Source organism: Pinus tabuliformis, chromosome 9 (assembly GCF_031772625.1).
Source record: "Pinus tabuliformis cultivar Carrire ecotype Pingquan chromosome 9, CPIR1, whole genome shotgun sequence".
Lineage (NCBI taxonomy): Eukaryota > Viridiplantae > Streptophyta > Pinopsida > Pinales > Pinaceae > Pinus > Pinus tabuliformis.
Window position 1 is genome coordinate 122,110,963 of NC_142307.1, and position 18,877 is coordinate 122,129,839.

Consider the following 18,877-nt stretch of genomic DNA (forward strand, 5'->3'; position numbering starts at 1 on the left):
ATATGGGAAAAGATGTCCGCTCTGGGTCTCATCTAGGGTGTTTGCAAATCGTCTGCCATACCTGTAGAAGCACAATAGAGATCTAGGATTTCTTTCAACTTGCATATCTTTATATACCATTTCCAAAAAGCAGAATGTCGACAAAAAGATGGGTCAGATGGCTGATGTAGTGTTCTACCAATGTTAATGCGGGTCAGAGCTCCTGTTCTTTTTGCCTCTGTTATGGCCCTGCCAATTTAAATTACCTTTTAGAGCTCTTATTCTTTTTGCCTTTGTTATCTGCCTACAATTATTGGGGCTTCATGTCGGATTTCTTTCAATTCACGTGGTTTGATGAAAAGTTTCATACCAGATTCATTGTCAATATGCTGGGAATTCCCCCCTTTTCAATTTCTCAATGGAACCAAGTTTGGCTTGTCCGTCATGAAGGCTATTGCACAAAATCACGGCTTCAATAACTGTCATCTTAAGAATGAAATGGAGTTGCTTGCAACATTGTCGGTCAGTTGTGTTACAATTCCAGGATTAATTGCAGTTAGTGGCCGTATTCTTGATTCATTAGGATCCATGCAAGTCCTCATTTCTCCGAACTTCTCCATCAGCCAGCATAGTGGTGAGATTCCAAACAACTTTTCTTTATTGAAACTCAGTTTGCCTAATTTATCCAACAGTCAGTTGACAAGCCCTATCCCGTTGTTGCTGAGTAACTCATACAGGTTTTAGGTGTTCCGTTAACTAAAACATATGATAAGCTCATACAGGTGTTATGCTACCCTTGTTATATCAGCTTAATGAACAGGATGGTCCTAATACCATTATCTCTACTAGTTACCTAAGATAAGGTAATGGAACCCATATATATACTTCGCACCTATCTGATTACTCGATATAAGCTCATAAGTTTCCATAGTCTTGCTTCACAACTTTCATAGCATAGCAATGTGATAAGCTTATATTTGGTACTGAACTTAACCCTACGTGTTTATTCGTAGTCAATTACCCACGTTATTATTAGTAATGCTTATACTGTAATTATGCTGGGAATCATAGTAATCAATACGAGCATGTGATATGTGCTGGTATAAACAACTGATACGTTGAATATGATAGTAAGCACTGCTTATTACTAAGTTATGGTTATTAGGAGATTACACTCTTCTCTATATTATAGCTGTACCGATATTAGGTAATTACAGTGAAAGCCGTGTGATACAATATGAATAGTTACACATAATATGTAAGGTTGAACATATCACTTGCAGCTTTCATTGGTTCTACATTAGTTATATATGGCATGCTTATTTCACATAATCTATGCCATTTATATACACATTTCACGATCTATACTATTCAAGAAGCTGGAACTCATATGGCTGTGATCACATACCATATTCATACCTATCAACTTATGGTAAATAGAAGTGATTCCTGGGAGTTACTTGTGTGTTTACGTATGAGATAGAAGGAGCTGCATACTACCTGTATTAGTTATGGTTAAGCTGTTACATTTGTATGACTCTTATTATATCTCTACACAACTTTGGGTCTTTCTTATGCGCATACTTATATTACAAGGTTGAACGTTGAACTTCATGGGATTCAAGCCATGTGTTAAGAGATTTAGACATATCCAGGTTTAAGTGATACTAGCGTACATCGATTACTTAGATAACTACATATATTACGGAACAAGCTATATCCGTAACAGAGAAGCCGAGTCCATTGAATCAAACTATTAATAGGATCCATATTAGTAAGATTGATGAACTAACACCATTCCATTAAACTGTATACATGTATGTTAATTATAATAAAGACATCATATTACAAGCACGTACCTTTCTACTAGGATAGCATGAGCTCTAATGAGCTAATGAGTTAGCTTTACCTAGTTCGAACTCTTTGCCTAGTTAAGTTCGAACTAGTGATAAGATCAATGTTACATTTATTGTTATCGATAATTTATTACTGGGGTTATAAAATTTAATATATCAGTAATAGTTGGGGAAAATATTGAAATTAATCAGGAAACTTGATATATATATATATATTTTCCCCTTGGAAAAATTGTAATTTTCATTAATACTAAGGAAAATTACATGTAGATGCTGTGCGCATATGTAGTTTTAAAACACTATAAGCTTGTCAAAATATAAAAGCAAATATATATATATATATATATATATATATGTTCTCCATGCAGGGAGACATTTCCTTAGATATGTATTGTTTAGTACTCAAAATTTAAATTACTCTCCGCAGAAAGTATTTTCTGTAACATGTCGCTATAGATATAAAAGCAAAATAAATATAGATAGGGAAAAAAGTCGCATATCATATGATATCAGGCTCCTGGTGAGCCTGTGTAGCATGGTCCATATAAGGCGGTGATAATATTGGTAGTGCTCACCATCTCTTTGTCCCTGTATTATCTAGATGTCGCGTAGTCGGATTGCTACCTCTTTGGAAAGTTGGTCAGCGAGTGAGTTTCGTTCCTTGTAGATATGATGACATGCAACACTGTCAAAAAACCATATATATCTATGGACATTATCCAAAATGTGTCGAAGAGTGTAAGAATGACATGTTGATGTTTTGTTTATCCAGTTGCAAACAATTTTTGAGTCCCCAAACACTTGTAGGTTCGTGCAGTTTTTTTCAATAGCAAAATGAATGAGATGTTTGGCTGAGATGAGTTTTGCATAGTTGTTTGTGCCCCCTCCAAGTCCCATTTGTATGTGATAGTAATGGGAGTCAGTGAAGTACGACAATCCACCCCTTCCACCCATCCCCCCCACATATTGCCTCTTACGTTGATCCGTTAAAATAAGCCCAACTTTGGGAGTGACCAATGGTTTCAGGAATGATGTGTCTGGGTGGTGTGTTATCATCATCCTCAGGTATATTATTGTAATTGGCTAGGGTTCGTGTTGAGATGGACGGCTAGTGAGGGGCGTTATCCAAAAAGATGATGCGGTTCCTAGCAATCCAAATTTCCCAACGGATGAGGAGGGGGAGGTTCCCTGCTTTCAGCGGAGATGTAGTTGTCCACAAATTGGCTCAAACCTCCCCGATAGCTTGACCTCTCCATGAGTTAGGTGTAGGGGTATGTGAGAGCGTAGTATTCCAGAGGTCAATAGTGATAGGGCAAGTGAGAAATAGGTGATCCATTGTTTCTGAATTGTCTTTGCATCGGTAGCGCCAAAAGGGCACATGTTGACCTCTCTTGACCAGGTTGTCATTGGTCGAGGTTTTGTTTGTCAGTATTGACCACATGAGCAATCTTGTTCTAGGGGGGCTTTGAGCTTCCACATACCTTTCCACTATATATCAGTATGTTGTGGTCTATGTCTATTGGCAAGGTGAAGATATCCCTTTTTGGGAGAGTACCGACCATTTTTTGCAATTACCCATATAATCTCATCCTCCCCTTCCAAGATTCAGATATTGGATTCAATTAGAGCTGCTATGTATGCTGTCCAATGATGCTGCCATTGTTGTGTTAAACACAGGTTGTGGGTAGATTTCCAAGCTTGGTGTAGGAAGGTAGATCTTTCATGGTCAGCAATATCATTAATGTGGGTGATGCCAGACTCTTTGAGGCGTTGTATTAGTCCTTCTATTAATAAATATGCATTCCCGGATCTTACCCAAGGGTCAAGGTTGATACGAACAAATGTCCTATCATGAATTCTCTAGGTAAGCTTGTTACAGATCAGTGACAATGATTTCAGTACCGCTTTCCAAATGTTCGAGATCCCTATTTTGTTCCAAGTTGGCTGTCTCAGCCAATCCATCGACCTTAATGGATCAGTGTATTTTGAGGAGGCTACTTTGATCCAGAGGCCACTAGAGGTGATTAATCGCCATCCTAGCTTGGCTGCTAGTGCTGTTGAGAAGTCTTCCATTTTTTTAATGCCCTAGCCTCCCCATTTTTTTGGTACGGACAATAGATTCCATTTTGCCCATGCAAAAATCCTCCTTGTTTGTTTGCCTTTCTAAAGGGATCTACAACAGAGATTTTGTATTCTTGTAAGGATGCCTCTTGGGATCTAAGCTAGTGACATCTAGTACATCGGGGTGGCCTCAAGAACAACTTTGATAAGCACTAGTCTTCCGGCTCTAGAGAGATACTTGTGATACCATATATTAAGTCTCCTTTCTAGTTTAGAGATCAACCACGTCCAATAAGCTATTTTGTCGCTGAGCGACTTCAGCCTGTATCCCAGGTACCTGAGGCCTTCTTCCAGCTACAACAAGGTGAAAAGAAACCTTTGTAGTGCGAACTAGATCTCATGAGGGGAGCAGTCAGATACAATAAGGGTGGATTTTGAGTTATTAATAGTCATGCAAGTTGCAGTTTGGAATAGGTTGATAGTGCTGTATGGTAGTCAGATCTCTTAATCCCCCATTAAGGAAGATTAACACATCGTCCACAAAGAGGGGTGTTATTGTGCATTTGTCCATGATCCTAATTCCCGTGAGCCTGCCTCTGAGATGCATATCCTTAATAAGTCTGCTGTGCCCTTCCATAACCAGTAGGAAGAGTAGGGGTGATAAGGGACATCCTTGCTTGAGTCCTCTTTCAGAGTGAAAGAAAGGATAAGCGACACCATTTATCACGTCACTAAAGGATATATGACCAGCTTACCCGATCAAATGCCTTAGATAGATCAGCTTTGAGAATCATACCTTTGATCTTCTTTGTCTGTATTGAGTGCAATACTTCTTGGGTCGTTTCTATAGCTTCATGTATCTGTCGATCTTGCAAGAAGGCGATTTGTTCTGAGGAGATGTGGGTGGAAAGAATGGGACAAAGACGATTTGCAATGATTTTGGAGATGATTTTGTATATGCAATTGCATAGGGATATGGGTCGGAAATCATTGAAATTTGACGTGCTGTCTGATTTGGGGATGAAAGTGGAATTGGCGGTCCCATGCATTTGCTCAGATATCTTGCATTCCTTGATGACCTTGAGTAGATCTTCTCCTAGAATATCAAAAAAAGCCAAATAAAACTCCACCGACCAACCATTCGGACCAGGGCTCTTGTCTCTCTTAAACCATTTCAGGGTGGCCTCCAGTTCCCCAAGAGTGACTTCTCTATTTAGATCCATAGCATCCTCCTGATCGACGCACTGAGGAAAAAGTTGTGTTACTCTTGTGACCTCTGCTAGGGTGGCATTGGGAGGAGCTTGATAGACCTGTTTAAAATGTGAGGTGGTGAGAGTGGCCAAATGAGGGAAGGTGTCCACCACAATGCCTTGCTCATTTGTCAATTTCCAGATAGTGTTGATTACCTTTTTTTCATTTGCAAATTTATCGAAGAATTTTGAGTTGTCATCTCCCTCCTTTAGGCATATTGCTTTGCTTCTCAATCTCCAAGTTTCCTCCCTTTCTTTAAGGATGTTTTCCCTCTTGGTTATTAAGGCGGTGAGCTTATCCCTATGATCATTTGATGGGAAGAGTCCCCCACTTTCATCCTCCACATCAACAATTTCTAATTCAATGTCTCTTAGATTTTGTTCTTCTTGTATCCTCTTGTTATGAGCCCAAATCTTTGATAGCTTTTTTAGTGCTTTTAGGTTGTTGATGAAACCATCAGTGATGTTCCTTCTTTCTGTCCGCAGGAGGGTGGGCCTTCCAAAAGTCTGTGACAAGACGGATATAGGAATTATCCTTCAACCAGTTGGAGTTGAATTTGAAGGGGGCTCGTGGTTTACTTATGTCTCCTCGAATATCAAGGTATATTGGCAAGTGGTTCGATAATCCTCCTGAGCCAACCCACTGACGGTATGTATATCCTCTCTCCAGGAATCACTCTTTGATGAGGAAGCGACCTAGCCTTTTGGCAAGACTATTCTCCCTACATCTTCTGTTCCTCCACGTTGGGACTAACTTTGCAGAGGGGATGTCGATGAAATCGTGGGTTTCTAGGAGGTGTTCGAAGAACACTGATAGAGGATCGACTTGGGCATGGTGCCCCCATGACTCAGATAAACCAAGAGAGAAATTAAGATCTCCACCCACAATGATATCATCTGGTTGCAGGATATTTGGATGTTAGAAGATGCTCCCAAAAGTCTTCTTGATGGTGGCAGGGCCCGTAGATATTTATCAGTCTGATATCAGTGCCCAATTCAATAGAGAAGATATCTGCCCCTATAAACCCAATGCCACCCCAGGTGTTGATCAACTTTATCGAGCGTGGATTATATCCTAGGGTAATGCCACCAGAGCGGCCATTTAAATCTATGGCTTGAAAATGCCATCCGGGAAGCATGGATTCCAGGAGAGGGGAGATGGCATCAACATCACCCAGGGTTTCTTGTAGGGAGACTATATCGACCGGCTCAGTTTGGAGGAGCCTTCGCAGTGCTAGTTTTTTTCGGGACTAGCAATCCCCCTGCAGTTGAAAGAGAGGACTTTCATGGAGGAGACGACTCCATGGGATTTTGTACCCTGTCAAGAGTAAGTTGTTTCCTCGTGGCAATCTCCATCCCTGCTTGCTGTTTAGCTTTTGACAAGGAGAGTGGTCTACCTCGAGGGAGTTTCAAAGAGGTGGGGGAAGGTATTAGACCAATGCCTATAACATTTGGTGTTCGGAATAGTGTTGGGTTGTGTTATATTCTTTCCATGACTAGTCTACGTAGTTAACCGGGGGTTAGAGAGGGGTGGGAAGCCCCCTTCTACGGGGTCTGGGGTAGCGGCCCTGAGAATTTTTTTTGGACCCTATATTAAGTTGGGCGGATCTATTTATGGTTTTGTGCATGGTTTTCGCACATGGTTTTGGATGCGAAGGTTTTCGGTCCATGGTATTGGATGCTTCGACATGTATAAATATGTATTATAACATTGAAAGGAATATAAGAAACATCAAGCTGGTAGTCCTGATTTTGGGATCCAGTGACAAATCTCTGTGTATGTGTTTTATGTGTTATGCTCTCGCATTGTTTATTTTCGGAGTTTTAGAATTTGTATGCAGGTAATTTTTGTATGGGGTTAAAACCTACATTTGGTATCAGCGCTGTTTTGGCTTCAAGGGGACGCCTTTGTTGCTGAAGGCTTTCGCTCGGAACTGTGGTAGACCTTGTTTAGTGGGAGATCTGCGGAATCGATTCTGGTGGTGAAAGAAAATAATGAGTAATGGAAAGATAGAGATCGAGAAATTTAATGGTCAGAGTTTTGAGTTATGGAAACTCAAGATGGAGGATCTATTGGTGGATAAAGATCAATGGGTCGCGGTAGATCCAGGTACTAAACAAACGTGAGTGTCCGATGAAGAATGGAAGAAGTTGGATCGGAAGGCAAAGAACACAATACGATTGTCTCAGATTCAGTATCGCTAAATGTATCAAGGGAAGCTACAACGAAGGCTTTGTGGGACAAGTTAGGGACTTTGTACCAATCTAAATCTCTGGTGAATAAATTGTTCTACGGAAAACGCTATATAACATGAGGATGAAAGATGGAGACTCGGTAATAGAACATCTGAACGCATTTAATATTGTGGTAAGTTAGTTATTATCCATTGATATTAAAATTTCAGATGAAGATAAGTGCATTAATTTGTTGTGTTCTCTACCAGATTCGTGGGATACTTTGGTTATTGCAATATGTAACAATGCAACTGCCTTGCAGTTTGATGAAATACTCTTATCCTTGTTGACGGAGGAGATGAGACGGAAAAATATGGAGAGTTAGAATGGTGATGCTTTGTCTGTACGAGGACTGCCCCAGAATAGAAACAAAATTAAGTCATCGACTAGGAGATCTAAATCTCTAGGAAAACATGTAAAGATGGTTCGCTGGAAATGCAGAAAGAAAGAACACTACAAAAGGGACTGTAAATCTAAAGCTCTTGACAAAGGAAAGAGATCTGATGATGTTCCTTCTGCATAGGCGAAAACCACTTCAGATGAAGGTGGGGATGTGTACTTGGCTTTTTCAAGTACACATGTAGATCATGAGACATGGTTGATTGACTCAGGTGCATCCTTTCACTTCACTACCCATAAATAGCGGTCTTGCGAGTAAGAGAAATATGATGGTGGTGATGTCTTCTTGGGGGATGACAGTTAGGCCAAAATCGTTGGTCGCGTAAAAGTCAAGTTGAAGTTGCAAGGTGGAAGGGTTAGAACACTTCCGGGTGTTCTGCATATTCCTGCATTGGTCAGAAATTTGATTTCTGTAAGCAAGCTGGATACCTGCAAGATGATTCGAGGAGCACTGGGATTGATATGAGTTCGGATTGGAACTCTGTACAAGTTGCAAGGTAGCACTATTGTTGATGGGTGCAACAGTTCTGCGTTCCTGAAAGTGGAGCAGAAAATTTAGTGGTTTCTAAAGAGAAGACCATGCTGTGGCATCAAATGCTTGGACATATTGAAGAGAAGGGCCTTAGGATACTTCATGGTAAAGGTATGGTAGAAGGTATGAGTAAAAGCTCTCTGAATTTTGATTTATGTGAAAATTTTGCATATGAGAAGCAAAATTGGGTGAGTTTTCCCTTTGGTGGTAAGAGGGTGAAACAAATATTAGAACTTGTGCACAATAATGTGTTTGGACCTGTGAAGGTTTCATCACTGGGTAGCTCTGTGTACTATGTATCCTTTATAGATGATTTCTTAAAGAATACATGGATATATTTCCTTAAGGAGAAATCTGAAGTCTTTGAAAAGTTTAAAGAATTTAAGGCTCTGGTGGAAAACCAGACAGATAAGAAGATAAAGGTGTTGAGGACAGATAACGGTGGAGATTTTTGCAGTAAGGAATTTGAATAATTCTGTAAGAAGTGTGGTATAACACGACAGAAGACTATTCCATACACACCTGAGCAAAATGGAGTTGCCAAAAAATAAACAAAACGTTGATGGAAATGGCAAGAAGCATGCTCAATGGTGCCGGGTTAGGACATAAATTTTGAGCGGAGGTGGTAAAGTCAACATGTTATCTGGTCAGCAGATAACCTTCATCAGCGTTGGAGGATAAGACTCCACAAGAGGTATGGACTGGTAAGAAACTCTCTCTTTTACATCTAAGGGTATTTGGATGTGATGCATATGTACATGTTTCAAAGGAGAAAAGAACAAAGTTGGATAGTAATCCGAAAAGTGCATCTTTATTGGATATAAGGATGGTTTAAAGGGTTATAAGCTTTGGAACCCAGTAACAAGGGAGGTTGTGTACAGTCGAGATGTGGTGTTTAGAGAGGGGAAATATGTTATTAAACATGAACTCCAACCAAAGAAACCCGAGAAGATAGAGTTTGAGCTTAAGGAGGAAGAATCAAACTCTACAACAGAGGAGGAATCAGAAGATGAAAAGCTACAAATTCCACGTGTGAGAAGATCAGTTCGAGAAAGAAGGCAGCCAGAAAGGTATAGTCCATCTGCTTTCTGCTCAAATTTTGTTTTATATGTTACTGATGATGATCCTAGAACTATGAAGCAGTAGATTTAGAGGATGGCAAACTGTGGAAAGAGGCCATAGTTGATGAAATGACATCTTTGCACAAAGATGAGGCTTGAGATCTGGTGGAGTTATTGGTTGGAAGGAAATCCATTGACAACAAATGGGTGTTCAAGAAGAAGACAAATGCAGAAGGAAAGGTGGAGAAATACAAAGCTCGGTTGGTAACAAAAAATGATTTCCAGGGGTCGGGAATTGATTTTGGTGATATTTTTTTCTCCTGTTGCCAAAGTAGCTTCTATTAGATTACTTTTATCTTTTGCTGCTGCTTTTGATTTTGAGGTAGAACAGATGAATGTGAAGACAACATTTCTTCACAGGGATCTGGAGAGGAGATCTACATGAAGCAACTTAAAAGTTTTGCGGTGAAGGGTAAGAAATCACTGATATGCAAGTTAAATAAGTCTTTGTATGGGTTAAAACAGTCACCAAGGATGTGGTATCAGAAATTTGATACATTTATACGGGGACTTCGCTTCACTAGAAACAAAGCAGATCACTGTGTATTTTAAATTAATTGGTGACCGTGTTATTTATCTGGTCCTGTATGTGGATGATATGTTGCTGGTTGGAAATGACAAAGAATTTATCCAGGATTTGAAGACCCAATTGCCCTCCAAATTCGACATGAAAGATCTTGGTGCTACAGACTATATTTTGGGCATGGAAATTAAAATAGATCATGGAAAGAGGAAGCTCTGGTTAAACTAGGGGAAGTATGTCGAGACAATATTGTAGAGGCTTAATACGCATGATAGTAAACCAGTGAAGGTTCCTATTCCTGTAGGTGTAAATTTATTTGTTGAATAGTGTCGCAAGACACAAGAAGAGGAAGATGACATGTCTCGTGTTCCATATGCAAGTGCAATCGGTAGCCCGAGGTATGCGATGGTTTGTACTAGACCAGAGATTGCATATGCAGTGGGAGTATTGAGCAGATTTATGTCAAAACCAAGAAAGAAAGCATTAGACAACCGTGAAGTGGGTTTTCAGGGATTTGCGTGGCACTAGTGATTATGGTTTGTGCTACCAAGGAAGACCAGGGTTTGACAGAGTGTTGGATATTCGTGGCTTTGTTGATGTACACTGGGCTAAAGATTTGGATCAAAGAAGATCTACAAGTGGGTATGTGTTTAACCTATTTGGAGGTGCAATCAGTTGGATGAGTAAGAAACAATCTATAGTGACACTATCAACTATAGAGGCAAAATACATGGCAACCACTCATGCAAGCAAGGAAGCCGTTTGGTTGCAGAGATTGTGTTCAAGTATGGGGTTAGTATAGGGAGCTATAAGGATAGACTGTGATAGCCAAAGTGCAATTTTCTTAGAAAAAACCTTGCTTATCATTCAAAAACAGAACATATTGATGTTCAGTATCACTTTGTGAGGGATATGATAAAAGACAAAAATGTGTTGCTAGTAAAGGTGGACAGTTTGAAGAATATTGCAGATGCATTAAAAAACCTGTGAGCTCTGAGAAGTTCTCTTGGTGTAGAGAAACAATGGATGTTGTAGGGATGGATAAATGACTAAGCTCTCTTGTGGCCCCTTGTGGAAAGAAAACAACAAGTGGGAGAATGTTGGGTCTGACGCAACGCCTCAGGGAATTTTTTTTGGACTCTATATTAGGTTGGGCGGACCTACTTATGGTTTTGTGCATGGTTTTCGCACATGGTTTTGGACGCGATGGTTTTCGGTTCATGGTATTGAATGCTTCGGCATGTATAAATATGTATTGTAACATTGAAAGGAATATAAGAAAAATCAAGCTAGTAGTCCGGTTTTGGGATCCAAGGGAAAATCTCTGTATATATGTGTTATGCTCTCGCATTGTTTATTTTTTGTGTTTTAGAATTCGTATGTAGAGAATTTCTGTACGGAGGGATGGGATAGAAGGTGGTAACGATGGGAGATGGGATCAATTCCAGGTTTCATATCAGATGACACCTCCTTTGGGAATGAAGGGGGGGTACATGATATAGTAGGAGGAGGGGGAATCAGGGGACATTCAAGGTGATTGGGGTGGGATGACAAGGTAACGGGGCTCTGCTGTGGTCCCATAGCTTTATCATTATATGCCGAAGAAATAGTAAGTGTTGTAGAGCAAGGTTCAGAATTTGACATATTCGAAGATATCACGGCTCCAGCGGCCACCTTAGAGTTGGTCAGTGGAGGTGAAGGAGGTTGGAGAGGTGTTTCCCTGCGCTTCTTTGGTGTTGTCGAAACTGGCTTGGATCCAACTGCTTCAATGTCTGTATGCTCTGCCTCCTCCGAGTGATCCCCCTGTGTTTGAGTTTTCAATGAAGGAGATGACTTCCCTTTGTTCCCAGTGTTCGATTTCCCTAGAAGAGGGCAATCTTTGTAGAGGTGACCAACTCTGTGGCATCCTCTGCATCGAAAGGGGACCCCCTCGTAGTCAAGGATCTGGGTTCGATTGTAATTCCTCCAACGTAGGGTGACTTGCTCCTGCAACCCTCCTCTAATGTCTAAATGAACTATGATCCGTGCATAAGCCATAACCCTAGTGGAGAGGTATGATCTATCATAATCTAAGAAGGTGCCCAGGGAATTCCCAATTCCCCTGAAGATGTCCTTAATCCAGAAATGGAGCGGCAGATCGGGGAGATGAACCCATATTTGCCTCGCCCCAAGCTGTTCTCTGTCTGGTTCAAAGAGCGGGCTCCACCTCCTTAGAAATACCGTGGCCTGTTCAATATGTCAGAAGGAGGACAATACCCAATTTGTATGTTATGCTCGCGCAAATCGTAGAGAAAACCAGCGACGGACAAAGCTCTATACGAAAGGCAAATCAGCGAGATGTTGGCCCCATATTTCCGCAACCCATTGCTTTAGTCTTGTTGCAGAGTAGTTCCGTTCCCTAACTTTGCGCACCAAGATTGTCGCTGCAATGTCCATGGTATCTTGCCACTGGTAGTCCTCCTCCCCATCAATGAAAACCTCTTGCGCCTTGGGTTAAACACACCTTAACGTCTTTCCAGGTCTCGGCTCCGCAGCGTCTGCTCCCCCTTGAGCTCCGTTGAAATTAGGGTTAGGGTTTGGGGGAGCTAGGTCAGGGCCAACAGGGAAGGCGTACGGGAGAGGGGAGACGTTCGTGTAGCAGCCAGAGGGGGGGATAGGAGCTTTGGTTGAGATGATGGGAGTTAGGTGGGGTGGAGACACTCCCTGGGGAGACTGAGGGGTAATGCAAGGCGATAGAGGGTTGGAGGGATGAGAGTCCGGAAGAACCAGCGACTGGCCTGTGTTCCTGACTGCAAAATGTTGGGAGATCGACGTCAGGGGAGGAACGTCGGAGGGCGGCCAAGAGGATGGCACTTCAGGCAGATTGATGACCGCACTGGATGGACCCGTGAGCGGCGGGAGCGGTGCAATGACTTCGATTAATTCTCTACTGAAAGGGAAGAAAACCTCAGAGCTGGTGTGCCTGCCGAAAATGGATATACCTTCAAGGGGGTCCTCAGAGTAGTCTATTAGGTCAGTCTCCATTGTTGCCTCGGGGGTTACGCCAGCTGCCACTGTTTTCCAGAGTAACCGTCACAGGAGGGGACCAACAATTGCGAAAAACCAATAAATGGTAGGGTTTCAGTCACGGTCGCGGGGAGTAAGGAAGGCGCGCATTGAACGGGAGGAGTGAAACGGAGTGGAGCCAAGCGCCTGCTGGGAACGGGCCTAGTCTAGTGAAGAAGTGTACCCACTGTACTACAGAGACCCTACCTCGTGTCAGGTTGAGGTTGCGCTAGGGTTCCTGTCCATGACTCCATATCTCTCTGTTTCACTCTTTAGATGTCATATATATCTATATATATATATTACTTTTTCAAATTTTTATTTTTTTAAAGCAATGTCAAACAAACACATTGTCACACAAATTTGAACTTAAAACTATGATATAAAATGTATAAGATCAATCATTGGTAGGAGATAGTGGAATATGATACAAACACATTGTGACGCAAATCTGAACTTAAAACTACGATATAAAATGTATAAGATCAATCATTGGTAGGAGATAATGAAATATGATATTTTTTCTAGGTTTCCAAAATTTTTTTGGGCCATTTTTTTTTTCTTTTTTCTTTTAAAACAACATCAACATTAAACAAATACATTGTTATGCAAATATGAAAATAAAACTACAATATAAAATGTACAAGATGTCAAGTGGTACTTCAATAATTGATAGATATTGAAACATGATATTTGTAATTTTATCTTGTTTCTTTAGTCATAGGACTAATAAGATAGTGGTTAAAACTTAATACAAAATCACATTAAAACAAAAATAAATGTATCTCATGAGATAATCATCATGAGACATCTAGATTATAGATACTATAATAATAATTTGATAGTAATAATGCACTAAGAAGGTGTTGCCAAGGATTAGGTTTTCGTTGCCCTTGAGAAGCTTGTGGTTCTCCCTCTTATCTTTTTTTTTTTACAAGTATCAAGAATTGGGTTCTTTGCTACAAGGACAATGTTTAGGGTAACTATAGGGAAAATATCCACTTCTTGCCTTGGGATTTTGACAAGGTGGTATTTCGAGCAGGTGATTCTGCCAAACATTTCCATTTCATAGCGCTTGCAACTCAACTTTGTTCTATTATCACACTCACACAACTCATCATATTCTCACATTTGGTCTAATAGTTTTGCAATTTTGTAGAGCTCATTAAATTTTTAAATTTTGGACTTACCACAAAACAAATGTTGAAATTCAGGAGGTTAAGAAGATACAAACTCTAATTATATAATATATACCAATCTTAGGAAACAAAGAAAAGGGAGACAATTATATTTTTTTACATGTGGAAAAATGGATATGGTATATCGGAGTAAATATCCAGTGCAAAAATGCTCTGTTGATGGCAAAGAAAACTATGGGTTTTCATTTGTTTGCTTGATGAAAAATGGTCACAAGACTTGTAGAAACCTCAAAACTCAAAATTATAGCACAAGAAAAAGCAAAAATGACCTTTGAAAAACCCAAACTAGAACTTATATTGCGTTTTTTAAATGCAGGGTGATAGTTTCCATCAACCTGCGTTAATTTCAAAATTATTGTGATAAATTCAACAATGCAAATTATCATGATATTTTCCTACGATAATATCGACGACGATTGTTTCAGTGATAATATCATGATCATTTTGATATTATCATGATATGTGCAACACTGATAAGTATAACCAACTATAATGGTGTTAGTGTGATAACTTGATCTAGTTCCATGGATAATTAGTAGAAGTGTGATCCCTGATCTAATTCCATGGATAATTAGTAGAAGTGTGATCTGTAACTTACAGACAACATAAGAGTGAGTGATTCCATGCTTATTGATCTTAATCATGTTGAGAAATCTAGGGCAGAAAGATGAGATGATTTCTATAATGATGATAACCACTTGCGAAGGACACAAGATATAGGATATCTGCCAGGGCCAAAACCCCTCTCCAAGACTGAGAGGAAAACACACCAAATTCTTCTTATAAAATCTTCAATTTGATGAATTCCAAGACTAAGACCCTTGACTAACAACCCCTCCAAGACAAATTCAACCCTTACTTGTAGATTCTACAACTTCTCCTTCTTTCTTCACCCTCGATCCCACAACTCAAGTCTGAAGTTCTCAGCGTCTATCTCTGCAATTTTAAGCTACTTGTAGATGACTATAATTTCCTACATGTGATTGAATTAGGGCTACTTAAGCCCTCCTCCTCCTTTTCTTGACTAGGTTTGGCTTATCTATGAATTCAACCTTCAATATGGATCTCTTTCTTGCCTTGATTTGACCCTCCTGTGATGATTGTAATTCGATCTTATTGCAGAGATACAAACCCTCATTTCCTTGCATGTGTGAACAAAAAGTGGCCCAAAACATATCTGCAATTGTTTCGCTCTTCCTTTGACCTTTATCTTCTCTTCTTCGCTTGAATGAGAATCTTCTCCTTTGTCCTTGTACTCAGAAATCTTGTGTGAGATAGTCTCTCTTGAATGAGGCCGAGTGCCCTATATATAGACTTCTTCCTCATGCTTGTAGGCTGACTTGACTTGATCCTAGGCTGACATGTTAACTTGGAGTAGGCTTATTGCTTCATTTGAAGGCCGACTTGCTAGAAGTGCTTGGACTTGGTCTTGGAGGGTCTTTTGACTCTTACAATGATTTAAATACATATGTAACATGCCCAAGAAGGGTCTCTTATACATGAAAAAGACTAAATTGACTTTATGACTTAATGACCAATCCTAATAGTTCACAATGGGAGCTTCATCTATAAAAATAAAGTTCCTTGAGCATGAAACCCATGTCTCAAGCATAAAATAATTTTATTTTTCTTCTTTACATTAATTGCATAAAATCATGATTACACATCATTATGAGGACCGAACCTAGTTACATATTTCAACACTCACTCTTAACTAGGGAGATTTTCATAATTCATACAAGGTACTTGGACATTCTCAATCTGAAGAATTCTCATAAGAAGAGTCAGAATGGTAACTCATCTATTTAGCATCATATCATCCAACATTGTTACATAGCAAGGCCTTGACTAATAGCTCTATCTATCCACAAGATTAGAACACAATGTTGGCGAGATTAATTATTTATAGACACCCTCATCATTCTCTCTCTCGGAACATATTGTTGGACATTGGATAAACCAACGCTCTTCGTGTGTTTCGCGACATAGACTAACTGCCTCTCATGGATCCTTATCTTTGACGATGTGATCGTTGACTAACACTCGTGGGTTTTGGTCTAATGACAATCGTGATTCCCAACAAGTGGTATCAGAGCGTAGGGTCATGAGTTCGATACACACTCGGCTTGCGTTGGGGGGGGGGTTGTTCGACATTGGATAAACCAACGTTCCCTGTGTGTTGCGCGACATGGACCAAACACCTCCCGTGGATCCTTATCTTTGGGGATGCGATCGTTGACTAACACCTGCATGTTTTGGTCTAACAAAAATTGTGATTCCCAACACATACCCCACCCAGGTTCTCTCAGAGTATGTTTCACTAGGACTATTATTATCTTGGATTCCCAGTCCTCAAAGAATATCAATTCTCTATGACTACTCTTATCTTGGATGCCCTACCACATCCTCAAAGAGTATCAGATGCAAGATGCTTACCCAATCCTCCATTCTATCTTCCTAGGTGAAGACAAGAATGATGTATCTATCTCTCCCTCTCAATTAGGGAGGATATGCCCATTCCAATGAAGGAATGGTACCCAAGCTCCTTATTAACTAGGGACTTGACCAAGCTCCCTCTTAACCAGGGACTTGATTCCAACAACTCTTTAGGTGGAGATCATGGGACAACTAGCTACTTGAAGATTTCCTTCTTTCGATGTCATGAACTTCTTTTTCTTTATTCACGAGTCTTCATATTTTGGGGCTTCTTCGTAGGGCATCGACCATCCATCACTTTCATCCATGAATCATGTCAGTCATGTCATCCTTTCTTTCATTGGAAGTGATCCATTAGTCCATATCTGGCCTTTCCTTCATACCTTGCTACCTTCTTCACATCCTGTTTCCTTCAAGATCTTTCATCATACCACATGAGTGTTAATTTTTCATAGGGTGACATTGTTCTTTGCTATGATAGTTTCATTTCATCATTAATACATTAAGTTCACCCCATATCATCATTACATTATTTATATCTACACCATTATACATTCGCATATGCAATTATATAAAAAGAAACAACATCACCATCATTCATCATCAATGCAACGAAATATAAAAGGAACAATAGAAGAAAGCATGCACACACATAAAGACACCAGGATTGGTCTAAGACCAGGGAAAAACCCAATATGGGGAAACCCAATCTTCTTTTGCTTAGATCGTCATCAAATGATGCAGCAAAAGAGAGTACAATGTCCATAACTTCATCTATGCAGCGAAACAATAATGATATCCATGAAACGAATCTAATCATGCTAGGAATCATAATTCTCATACTGATAGCTATAATGCGTTGTCACAAACTGATGTCATTGTGCTGAACATTGCTGGCACTATTAATGAGCCCGATACATATGATTGCAACGAAAACTAAAAAACCAAATCTATAGATCTACAGATCTATATAACAGTAGAGAGAAACCCAGATCTACCATATCAGTGAAGTCAACTCAAGTCAAGATGTCAAACCCTAGATCTGAACTCTGGTCACTCACATTAAAACTGTCTGTGTGCGACCGAAACTCCCTGGTCGCTCTCTCGACCACTGAATGTAGGCGACTGGGACTGCACAGTCGCTCTCAGGAAGTGTTTATGCATTTGATTGTGGCACAATTCACCTAAATGCTAGAGTCACTCCCTTACAGTTGTTGTGCGAGCGACTGAGATGTCTTGGTCGCTCTCACCCTGTGCGAGCGACCAGGGACCTGAATCTTATGATCTAGCTTTGAAGCCATAGTCGCTCCCATAAACCTCTGTGCCAATGTCCAAGGGTCTATAGTCGCTCTCATAGGCTTATGCGCTAGCGTCTAGGGACCAAAATTCCCTATTCTGTGCCAGCGACCGAGATCTAGAAGGCCCTAACCCCAAGCGAACCTTTTTCCTATGATTTCAGACTCTTGAGCGAACTCCTTTCGTCAAACCTATGCGAACCAAAACAAAAGAGAAGAGAAGATGTGTCCAAATGATTTTGAGGTCTCTTCTATTTATAGGATTTCTTGAGGGTTCACTTGGGGTTAACGCTGACTCAAGTAGTGATTCATGTGGTTAGGGCCGACCCATTCCATAATACATGTATGAATAAAATAATTCATAACTCAATTTCTGCTTATCTAAATTGGGTGATCTTTAGGTCAATTTTGGTCCTCTCGAAAAGAGAAATCTAATGCAATCATCATTTTGGTCCTTTAAGATGTCCAAGGTGAAATTTTACCACAGTTGCAAAAATTAACACTCCCTCTCAACTAGGGAGATTTCCACCTGCCAATATTTTTCCATCGAATGATATGCCATTCTAGCATCTTCAAGTGTCATCACGAATCATATCTGTCATGTAGTCATCGTGCCATGTCCATCAAAAATGTCTCATCATCACAAATCATCATTGTACATCTCGATCTATCCTATGCTTACCCCTGTACATCTCGATCTCGATCTATCGTACGCTGGACATTCTCAGATCTAGAAGAAGAAGAATTTGTTATCGAAGGGGAGCTCAAGCTACCACCCTCTATCCATCACGCTGCTACCTAGAATCTTTGTCGACGGGCTACTACCCAAATCATCACCAATCATCATTGGACAACATATCATCAAGGAACACATCTCAACCTGGAATCACATTGGGGAGAAATAACTTCCACCCATACTGAGCAATAGGATAACTCATCACATAGG